Below are 12,480 nucleotides of genomic sequence, written 5' to 3' on the forward strand. Positions count from 1 at the left end.
TGGGCGTGACGTCATGCCGCTGCGTGTGTCGTCACGCTGAACGTCGCGTCCCGTTCAGTGCCGTGAATAAAGTAGTTTCGCGGTGTCCGGTGATCATGATCGGGAGTGTGATGTTTTACGTGCTGTACCCTCTCTCGAGGCTCCTCGGCAGGGTTTCAGGTGAGACGCTGGCAGTGTTTCGTCGCTTGTTGATGTGCAGCACGTGTGTCTGAGGCCGAATAAAGCGCAGCAGCTGCTGTCAGACTCCGGTAAAGTGCGGCTGATTATCGGTGACAGTAACCAATCGATCGGTTCTGCAGGCCTCGCAATCAGTTATCCATTAATGCTGACAAACCAGACAATCAGCTCATTTCCCTCACATCCCAATCTGGTGCAGTGATGGGAGTACACCGCTGTAGGGACAGACCGGGGCTAGTTGTCACACTTATTATTTTAGGTTGGTTTGTTTTCGAGCGGTTATTTTAATGACAGAAGCCATGCACAGCATTATCGTATTAACAATAACAACAACTCATGAAATATTCTCACTGGTACTGTTAGAAAGCAACAAAACAACGACAATAAATGAAACCGTTTTATTTCACATTTCAGTTTAACATATAGGCTAGTGATTCTGGGAACTTGTCATTAAACACCATTAGACTATAATAATAAATCAAGAAACAGCAAAAGTGTTTACGAAAACATACACATTTATCAAATCATTGTTTTGGCCAAAGAAACTGTATTGAATAAATTGTGAAATAATTGAAAATCAACAATTCCACTAGGCATGGGCTGTATGATAACCTTAGAGAAAAATATCACGGTATTGGGAGTACAGCTCAAAAATATGATATTTTTAAATGTCTGGGTATATATATATATATATATATATATATATATATATATATATATATATATATATATATAATTACACAATATATATATATATATATATATATATATATATATATAATTACACAATATATTTTATTTTTAAGAAACACATAGAACGTTTTGGAACAGTAAACATGTCAGGGTAAATAATTAAATTATTCTTTATTAAGTGCAGTCACTTAAGTGAGCCTAACCCTGAAGCTCAACAATAATCAGAACATAAATTATTTTCTGAAGAAAAAAAAAATCCCTATGAATTAAAAAAATGAAATAAATGCAGTCACTTAAGTGAGCTCAATAATGAAAAATATAATCCAAACATAATTTCTGTAAAAAACACAAACAGTGGCTTAAGATTGTTTTTTTTTTTATCTTAAATGTTATGATTTTGACAGTGGTGTCAAAAGTATTGGAATGCATTACTCAAGTAGAAGTATAGATACTAGGGTTTAAAAATACTTTTGTAGAAGTTGAAGTATCAACTCAAGCTTTTTACTCAAGTAAAAGTGTAAAAGTACTGGTTTAAAAACTACTTAAAGTATAAAAGTAAAAGTAATGGAAGGAAAAAAAATGCCATTAAGAACAAAAGCTTAGGCCGCACCACAGGGGCCTATTTTACACTACCCCACCTCCTCAAAAAATCATTTTTCTAGAGGCCATAGGCCATAATGACTATAATGTTTTATTAAAATGTTCATGTTGAAAAATTTGGTATGCACTAGGCTACCTGTTTCAGCTGCATATATGCCCATTGAAAATGAACGCACTTTAGTACAATGCAAATACATTAAAGAACTAGAGATATGATGACTAGTTGCCTATAACTATTGTAATGGTGCAAAAACTCAAACTTCAGAGACATGTCATCAATAACCTTTAATGGAATGTAAATGTACATCCAAGCTTAGCTGCAGGAATCTGCGAGGGCAATGGACAAGAACATTGGTGCAGGCTTAGTAACAATTACCCTTGTATGGTTGTCTATTTACAATAAACATTATAGTTCTGTCAAAATGAATGATTAATCCAAGTGAATGATCAAAAACTAAAAATGTAAAATAACTCATAATCCTGATACCTTCTTGATTGATAGGTTCCTGTATTCGCTCCATATGTCTGCTATGTTCAGTGTTGGGGGGGTAAGGAGTTACAAAGTTGGTATAGCCTACTTATCACCACATTGTCAATCGCATCATCAATCTCAAACGATAATTTATTAAAACGTCTCTCTACCGAACAACCTACAGTAGCTTAATTTGTGGAGGATGAAGAGAAAGCACCCATTTGGTAAATGAGCCAGTGAGAAATAATAACTTTTAAGTAGGGTCCAGTGCTTTTCGATGCTTTTAAAACGGTACCGGTGCCTAAACCGATACTTAAAAAAAGAACCACAAAAAAAACTATGGATAACATTAAAAAACATTACAAATATTTAAAATAAATCCATAGCTTTCACACGCCCCTTGGATGCTCTCATTTCCCAAGTTGTGCTTACCTTAATCTAAGGCTAAATTTGGGTCATTATTTAATACAAAACCACACATAATGTTTCTACTGTATCTCTGTCAATCTCTCTGATATTTAGTTAAGATGAGTGCTGTCTGTCACTGTCTTTAATCACTTCTAGTGTTGTCACGGTACCAAAATTTCAGTATTCGGTACCGATACCAGTGAAAATCCACGGTTCTCGGTACCAATTTCGGTACCAAAGCAAAACACAAAAATATGCTAATTAAAAAAAAATAACTTTTTAGCACTAAAAATAAAACCAATGCCATTCTTTTATACTTATTTACAATTGTGTTTAAAGTTTTTCTTCAAGTTATATAATTCTGAAAAACAGTAAACAAGTTTCACCCAAATTTAATTTGTCTTTTAATTTATGAAATTTAAACATTTTATTTTTGGTAAATAAAGGGGATTTGCTATTAAAATTAAAACATGGAAGAAATATTGTGATTTATTTCTTTAAAAAATAAAGTTTTATAATTTTTTTCAACAGTAGCAGTATCACATACATTTTACTAAATAATAGTAATATTTCTAGCACAATGCCTTTATGTAAAAATTTACTTTTAGGCCTAATGAATGCATATTTGTCATTTGAGTATTGATAATACTACTACTAATTCTACTATCATACTAATGTATATACAATGCACTATGAATTGATGAGCTGCTGGGCTAATTGAATATTAATCACGTTGTCTGCGTTCGGTCAAAATGATTTGCTGAAATCAAAACAGGGACGGTAAGAGATCAGCGCCAGCCAATGAAATTGCCATTTGCGCATTAGCTCCACCCACTCCTGGAGAAACCGGTATGTCTTCTGCTTGTTCGAAAATGAAATTGAATAATTCTAAATGAACTCCATTGTTTTGACAGGAGAAGACAACAAAGAATAGTTTACATGTAGCGTGTTGATTCAGCGTGGTAAGACTCTCGCTATCTCTCTCTTTGCATGTGTGAGAAACAGCGCTATCAGTAAAGCGACGGTGAGTCGTGCTCCTTCACAAAGAGTTTACAGAGCATCAAATACAGGTGCGCTGTGCGTCCATTAAGATGAACTGAAAAGTTCAGATCGCTTGATGGAGACAGAACTCTGAAGCTCAGATGCTGAAATTAATGCAAGCGTCATGCGCTTCAGTCTATGTAGTAAACAAACCCACACGTCTCTGCCATTCATTAATTCACACAGAGACGCGCAGAACACAGATTCATATTTCAAACAACATTTGCGGCTTAACATTTACAGATACTGGTCCATATGGAGATTTGATTTGATTAATTTATGCTAACTTTGACAAATTCCATGACTGTCCATATTAAAATGTAAGTTTCATTTTCATGACTGGATTTTGAGATTCCGTTCTCGTTTTCTGCTTCGCGGAAATCATAGCGATGAACCGGGTTTGAACGGGACCTCGGTACTACCGGTACTTAAAGAAACCTGGTACCGTCACATTTAAAAATTTTTAGTACCGACTTGGTACCGAAGTAGGCTACCGGGTCTTTTGACAACACTAATCACTTCTGTGAATTACTGTATGCTCATTCTTTATAAACTAGCAATAATGTCGTTTGTAAAGTATAGTACAGTCGTGGCCAAAAGTTTTGAGAATTACATAAATATTAGTTTTCAAAAAGTTTGCTGCTAAACTGCTTTTAGATCTTTGTTTCAGTTGTTTCAGTGATGAACTGAAATATAATTACAAGCACTTCATACGTTTCAAAGGCTTTTATCGACAATTACATGACATTTATGCAAAGAGTCAGTATTTGCAGTGTTGGCCCTTCTTTTTCAGGACCTCTGCAATTCGACTGGGCATGCTCTCAATCAACTTCTGGGCCAAATCCTGACTGATAGCAACCCATTCTTTCATAATCACTTCTTGGAGTTTGTCAGAATTAGTGGGTTTTTGTTTGTTCACCCGCCTCTTGAGGATTGACCACAAGTTCTCAATGGGATTAAGATCTGGGGAGTTTCCAGGCCATGGACCCAAAATTTCAACATTCTGGTCCCCGAGCCACTTAGTTATCACTTTTGCCTTATGGCACGGTGCTCCATCGTGCTGGAAAATGCATTGTTCTTCACCAAACTGTTGTTGGATTGTTGGAAGAAGTTGCTGTTGGAGGGTGTTTTGGTACCATTCTTTATTCATGGCTGTGTTTTTGGGCAGAATTGTGAGTGAGCCCACTCCCTTGGATGAGAAGCAACCCCACACATGAATGTTGTCAGGATGCTTTACTGTTGGCATGACACAGGACTGATGGTAGCGCTCACCTTTTCTTCTCTGGACAAGCCTTTTTCCAGATGCCCCAAACAATCGGAAAGGGGCTTCATCGGAGAATATGACTTTGCCCCAGTCCTCATCAGTCCATTCACTATACTTTCTGCAGAAGATCTATCTGTACCTGATGTTTTTTTGAAGAGAAGTGGCTTCTTTGCTGCCCTTCTTGACACCAGGCCATCTTCCAGAAGTCTTGTCCTCACTGTGTGTGCAGATGCGCTCACACCTGCCTGCTGCCATTCCTGAGCAAGCTCTGCACTGGTGGCACTCCGATCCCGCAGCTCAATCCTCTTTAGGAGACCATCCTGACGCTTGCTGGACTTTCTTGGACGCCCTGAAGCCTTCTTTACAAGAATTGACCCTCTTTCCTTGAAGTTCTTGATGATCCTATAAATTGTTGATTTAGGTGCAATCTTAGTAGCCACAATATCCTTGCCTGTGAAGCCATTTTTATGCAACGCAATGATGGCTGCACGCGTTTCTTTGCAGGTCACCATGGTTAACAATGGAAGAACAATGATTTCAAGCATCACCCTCCTTTTAACATGTCAAGTCTGCCATTCTAACCCAATCAGCCTGACATAATGATCTCCAGCCTTGTGCTCGTCAACATTCTCACCTGAGTTAACAAGACGATTACTGAAATGATCTCAGCAGGTCCTTTAATGACAGCAATGAAATGCAGTGGAAAGGTTTTTTTGGGATTAAGTTAATTTTCATGGCAAAGAAGGACTATGCAATTCATCTGTTCACTCTTCATAACATTCTGGAGTATATGCAAATTGCTATTATAAAAACTTAAGCAGCAACTTTTCCAATTTCCAATATTTATGTAATTCTCAAAACTTTTGGCCACGACTTTACTATGCAAAAGTCTTAGGCACATTAGTATTTTCACCCCAAAAAAGGGTTTTAAGCCAGTTATTTATACATTTTGCTGTAGCGTATCAGAAGGAAATATCAGTTTGCCATTAATTTTAATAATGATCTAGTGCGATTTTGAATGCACAAGCAATCTGTCAATGGCAAAATGAATGTTTGGAAATGTAAACTGATATTTTATACTGACACACTACAGCAAAATATATAAATAACTGGCCGAACACCATTCTTTTAAGTGAAAATACTAACGTGCCTAAGACTTTTGCACAGTAGTGTATGTATAAAGTATGTATGATTAAATTAAGTACATTTAAATAAGTGTAATTAAAGTATGTGTTCGTTCATATGTGTAAAGGTGATGTGACAAGCGAAAACTTTACAGTAGATGAGAAACCGACTGCTCCCTCGTGACCTTTTGTAAACTGTATTTATGACAAAGAACTGCACCGATACGGATATTCTAACAATCTATCGATAAACACACACCTTGTGTCCTCTGTTTGTGTTTAAGTGCGCGTGCACTGCTCTGCTCGCGGTCTGCGGATTGAAGAGCGCGCTGAAAGACTGAGAGGAGACCGGTCTGACGCCAGTCTCATATGAAATTTAAAGGGACTGACTCTGAGGCGATCGGATACCGGTTCCATACCCAACCCTACTTTTAAGAAATATATTTTTTGATAAACGAACCCAAAACTGGCTATGTCCTTGCAGGAGTGTGATGTGATTTGTGTCATGTGCAGGTGCGATGGATCGCGTCCAAACCAATAGGGTGTCGCAATGGTATATGTTTATACTTCTCATCCAACCACAATCAAATTCACTCCATCCGGATGGCGCGATTTATCTGGATAGGTTTTTTTTTTTTTTTTGGAATGACGACAAGCCGGAATGAAAACAAGCCGAAATGAAATAGCAGTAACGAACCTATTTTTAAAATGTAAGGAGTAGAAAGTACAGATACTTGCGTGAAAATGTAAGGAGTAGAAGTAAAAAGTCGGCTGAAAAAATAATTACTCAAGTAAAGTATAGATACCCCAAATTTCTAATTAAGTAATGTAACGAAGTATTTGTACTTCGTTTCTTGACACCTCTGGATTTTGAACAGATGTAAACAGTGGCAGGAGGCTTAAAAGTATAGACATGATACCCACATTACAGTATGTAGGCCTACTTTAGACTGCTATTCCTCGCTCTGTGAAGTGACGTGAGGGAGGAAACTAGCTGACATTAGCTAGTTAATTAGCCATGTTATCTGCCTCGGTAGCAAGCCATATTTATTTCAACACTGAAACAGATGGCAGTGGGTCTCTGTCTTGATTTGGAGTGAAAGAGGGAAAAATGAAGATGACACAGATCTATTCGCATACATTGTCAGTGTTGTGCGCTTGCTTAGACCTTTGTTGTGATAAACAGTAAAGTGTGTTCAAGCGCTAGCAAAAGACAGTGTAAAGAAATGCTCTTTGAGAGAAGCAGTTAATCAGCAGAAGTTAAAAGCAGATAGTAAGTGTATTTATTTCTTGTCTCATTGGTAGGGCTGGGTATCCATTCAGATGTCTCGATTCAATTCGATTTTGATTCACAAGCTCTCCATTCAATTTTTTTTCTTCCAATTTTATTACATTCAGTGAATATAATTTTAATACAAATGCTTCTGATATTTCAAAAAATATTTACGGGAAACATATTTTTAGTTGTTAGGTAAAAAATGTTAGCCTTGTCTGCTAAATGAATAAATTTAATTTAATTTAACTTTTACAAATGGTGAATTTATCAAAAGATATTAAGAACCACATATATAGGGTCCTTTTTTAAACAATAATAGGGCCATATAAAATGTTCTTCTTAATTTTTCTGGTAATCAGATGAAGTTAAACAATTTAATATATCTTAATCAAATGAAAGACGCTTTTACTTTTTGGCAAACAAAGTGCTGCACAACAGAGATTTTTCTGTTAAAATTAAAATGAAAACAAATGTGATTATTCCTTTAAAAGATAAAGATTTATTAATATTATTGTTATTATTAGTAGTAGTAGTAGTAGTAGCAGCATTGTTGTTACATTGAGTCTTAAGACTGCTAAATAGTAATATATTTATGACGGTTTCTCCACATGTTCTTAAAGCCCTTGCTGCAGGTTAACCACCACTGTCGATTAATGGGTACATACATCACTCAAGATATGTATATCATTTTTAAAATGTCTCAAAAATGGTCTTAAAGACCAGTTTTTTATGTTTTTGGTATTAACGTTTTTTTTCACAATTCGGTGATGGCGTCACGTTGGGGAGAAGTGGAGGAAAGGTACCATCAGTCTAGTATTAGAACTATGATGACTGACGGATGGGGAAAAGATGGCAAGAGCCAACATATATGATGGCCCGCAGCCGTATAATTAAGAACCTGCCAGATGTGATAGGGCAAGAACCGATGGCCATCAAAGCCAATTAAATGCATGGTCTGATGAGAATGAGTGGAGAGTTGGTGAAGTGTCTTGGTGAGTTGCTATCATTTAGCGACGCAGCAATGAGCACTGGAGCTAGTCTACGAAATTTGGAAAATAAAAAAAAATGGTCAAATATAATGATATGCGTTCAACCAGGTAGCCCAATAACCCAAACGACGTAACAGGCAACGCCCCTGACACCCCCGAAGAAGAAAAAAAACACCAACTTATATGTTTATGTTAGGCTACTCAGTAATACACGCTGAAGGCTCGTTGCAAAATGGCCAATGCGTTTAACAGACCAGAAATAGAAGATCCTCCAATAACCAACAGGTCTGGTGTTTGGGTGCACTTTGGATTCCCTGTAAGCTATAATGGTGATGGCAAGAGAGTGGTGGATAAAAAACAACGATATGTCACATCTAGGGTACACCAGCGGGAATACAAAAAAAAAAAAAAAACACCAGCGGGAATACTTGAAACATGTCAACTCATTTACGCCGACATCACCTTAGTGTGTCAGTATCTGGGAAAAGACGAAAAACAGGAGAAACATACACGCAACAAACTATCCCCGCAGCATTTAGACAGACATTTCCAACGGATTCAAACAGGGCAAAAGACATCACCACGGCGATTGGTAGGCTACATTTACGTTATAGCCGCGGATATGAGACCTTACTATTTACCGTTCATTCTATCATCACGATTATAGCTTACAGGGAATCCAAAGTGCACCCAAACACCAGACCTGTTGGTTATTGGAGGATCTTCTATTTCTGGTCTGTTAAACGCATTAGCCATTTTGCAACTAGCCTTCAGCGCGTACTGAGTGAGCGAGCGCCTTACTCTGTAGTGGAAAACGTAGGTTTTAAGAACATGCTTAATGTAATTGAGCCCCGTTACAATATTCCTTCACGAGCCCATTTCAGACAGACCGTAATTCCTGCTTTGTTCCAAAAAACATAAGCCCTATAGAGAACCAATTGAGTAAAAACACACTCAATATAAAGAGTTATAGAGTTCCATATAAAAAGTTACATCTTTGTATTTGTTCATAACTAATATAACATTTTAATTTTTTTTTATAAGGAGCTGTTTTTGTTTTATACAGTATGCTGCTAAGAAAACACCATAGAAGATGGGTAAAGAATAGCTCCATCATTGTTCAATGTAAAAAAAAAAAAAAAAAAACATTGATAGTTTTAATAAATAATTTTTTTTTTAAAGAACAAGGAAATTTATCTGCCAATTTTTTCTTTTCGCTGTATCTAAAACGTACCGAACCGAACAGAACCGAACCGTGACACCAGTGCATCGTATCGAACCGAACCGTGAATTTTGTGAACCGTTACACCCCTAATATATATATATATATATATATATATATATATATATATATATATTTATTTATTTATGTATTTTTTTTCTTTCTGTCATTGAATAGCACAGAGTGAAAAATCAACGTTTTCTTTATATCTAGTGGCAGTGATCGTGGCGTTAGTTCAGATAAGTACCGGTAAACTTTGTCATAGTGTTGTAGTACTGGTAAACTTTGTCTTTGTCATCTAGAAATAGAAGGCATCATGCTAGCTGTATGGGCGTTTCTAAGCGTTTATCTCTTCCTCCGGTGAAAATGTTGTTGCAAATGTAGCCGCGTGTCTGTCGCTGTGTTTAGCCGGTGCCGTCCCATGGAAACTGCGTTAGAAAGCTTGTGCTGTAGGGTAGTGAGTGCGTTTTGGTTGCTGTTGGTCGATATCTATTAGGGCTGGGACAACGCGTCGAGGTCATCGATGACGTCGACGCAAAAAATACGTTGTCGCAAAATATGCGCATCGATTCATCAAACTGTTTTTATTTCTCTAAAAAACGTTTGCAAAACGTTTACCTTATGTGCGCTGAATATACGCGATGGCTGGATCAACATTCTGTCCAACGTTATATAACCAATCCAGGGGTTTTTCTGCATTGATCTGTTTTTTTGGCGGCTGTCAAAGCCTTATTTGATCGGTGAGTGACAGTGACAGGGCGCGTACGAGAGAGAGCCCCGGCTGCGCGCGCACTCACAGTCTTCAAACAACACGAGCGCTTCTTGCTCTCTCTCTCCCTTGTGCATATTAATCAAAATCATTAAACACGATAGAAAAAGGGCGAAACACCAAAGTTTCACGCGCGCTCGCGCACTCACAGTCTTCAAACTACACGAGCGCTGTCTTGCTCTCTCTCTCTCTCTCTCTCTCTCTCTCTCTCTCTCCCTCCCTCCCTCCCTCGTGCATATTAACCAAAATCATTAGACACGATAGAAAAAGGGCGGAACGCCAAAGTTTCACTTGGAGCATTCGGAGATTTTTTTTTCTCCATGACAGGCTGCTGGCTCCCACTGTTAATTTTTTTTTTTTTTTGGAAAAGCACTCTCTGTATTAGCTTAAAGCCCTAAAGTTTACATACATTTTCATCTGAAAGAAGAACTTTTTTATTGAATGCTATCTCTTAGGGATGGGACGATAACCGGTTTTATTGATAACTGTGATAAAATGTGCTGAAGGTTAGTAATATCGTTTAAAAATTAATTATCATTAAAACCGTGTTTGATTATCGCGGTTTTAATTACTCACTATTAAATCATGTGCAGCCAGCAACAGTCTGACGCAAGCGCAGCACACAATGTTTTTTTTGTTTTTTTTTCGAGAAGGAATGGCGAAAGTCAGTGACTTTTCTATGCTTTTCTATGCTTTTCTATGCTTCTACACTTTTCATTGTAAGGAAGGAAATGCCACAGAATTTAATCTTTCTTTAAATTAAGTGCATAGAGTTGCTTGTTTTATTAGTTGTTTGTTGATTATTAAATATAAAACTTGCTGAAATGTTTTCAGTGTGAGCATCAACTATTTTTGAACACTTTCATCTCGTTTCAACAAAACCGTGATAATATTGATAATCGTGATAATTTTAGTCACTATAATCGTGATATTAAATTTTCATACCGTCCCATCCCTACTATCTCTATACAAGTGCAAAGTAATGCATTCTTAGTCAGTCTTTGATAGAGATAGAGATAGAGCTGGCATACCACAACTAGGGCCCTATGATTTCCGCGATGCAGTAAACGCGGAGGGAATCGCGGGAAAATCCAGTCATAAAAACGGAATTTGCCAAATTTTGAATGAATTAATCAAAAATAGGTCATTGCACTTACATAAAATCACGATATGGACTAATATTTGTAAATATTAAGCCGGAACAGTCTATTTAAATATGAATCCTGCATGTTCTGCGTGTCTGTCTCAATGAATGGAGCAGAAGCGCGTCTTCCTTTATCACACACACTGAAGCGCAGTGATTTCAGCGTCTGCTGTGTCACTAAATAAGGACGTGAACACACGAACATCTCCAGAACTGCTCTGACAGTCACTTCATGAGCATTTGACCGTTTGATTTGAGTAAAACTAGCGTCACATCACATACATAGAGCTGTAAAGGTACATCAACTCAAAATAAAAGTCCGGTTTAAAGACAAGTATTTGTCAGATATGTATTACTATTGTTCAGCATAATGTACATAGCCTACTACTAAAAAAAAAATCAAACATTATTTTTTTTCAGGTTTAATCCCACAACATTTCTTCCATGTTTTATTTTTAATAGTAAATCTCCTTTGTTTACCAAAAAGTTAAGTTTGCTTAATTTTCAATAATTAAAAGATAAATTAAATTAATGTTATATGTGTTTAATGTTTAATGTGCATCTCAGAAAACGCTTTATTTAAAACCCCAACTGAATGGCACTTAAATGCACTTAATTCATCTGTCAACTTTCTTGTCATTGTTCACAGTACAAGTACAGACAGAGAAACAATGGGTAATAATCAAGTGTTTATTTTTGATGTATGCATTGCATTTTATGCATTTAAAAAATAAAAATATTTTTTTTCTAAAAAAGGAAAGTGCGCCTTATAATCTGGAGCGCTTTATATATGGATCAAGGCGCTCTGTCAAAATGTTGACATTCCCTTTAGCACAGCTCCATCTAGTGGATGCATAACGCAAACCCAGTCAAACGTTTTACTGCAGTATCTTCTGTTCTATGCGCTTTATAATCTCTTTATAATATAATTTTATAATATATCTCTTTAGAATATAATTTAATAATGTGCTCATTTGTCTTCACACACATACATTATAAGTTCACGTCTTACACACTTTAATGCCCTTTGAATGTAACGTGTACATTCCCATGGAACTGGAATCATGGCGGAATTTACATTTACATTTATTAATTTAGCTGACGCTTTTATCCAAAGCGACTTACAATTGCTATATATGTCAGAGGTCGCACGCAACTAGGGGTTAAGTGTCTTGCTCAGGGACACATTGGTGCCTCACAGTGGATTCGAACCCGGGTCTCTCACACCAAAGGCATGTGTCTTATCCACTGCGCTAACACCACCCCGAATTTGATGTGAAGTTCACTTCGCAGGGCACTTT

At 36.9% G+C, this 12,480-nt stretch overlaps 1 protein-coding gene across 2 annotated transcripts in view; it reads left to right on the plus strand.

Annotated features, from left to right (window-relative positions):
* The window catches only part of angel1 (angel homolog 1 (Drosophila)), a 44,798-nt gene continuing 32,318 nt past the window's right edge, over window positions 1-12,480 (plus strand). For both annotated transcript variants that reach the window (XM_059519492.1, XM_059519491.1), the window contains exon 1: window positions 1-159. The gene's annotated coding sequence lies outside the window, so the exon portion shown is untranslated. The remainder of the gene's footprint in view (window positions 160-12,480) is intronic.

This window comes from Carassius carassius, chromosome 31 (genome assembly GCF_963082965.1).
Source record: "Carassius carassius chromosome 31, fCarCar2.1, whole genome shotgun sequence".
Taxonomy (NCBI): domain Eukaryota; kingdom Metazoa; phylum Chordata; class Actinopteri; order Cypriniformes; family Cyprinidae; genus Carassius; species Carassius carassius.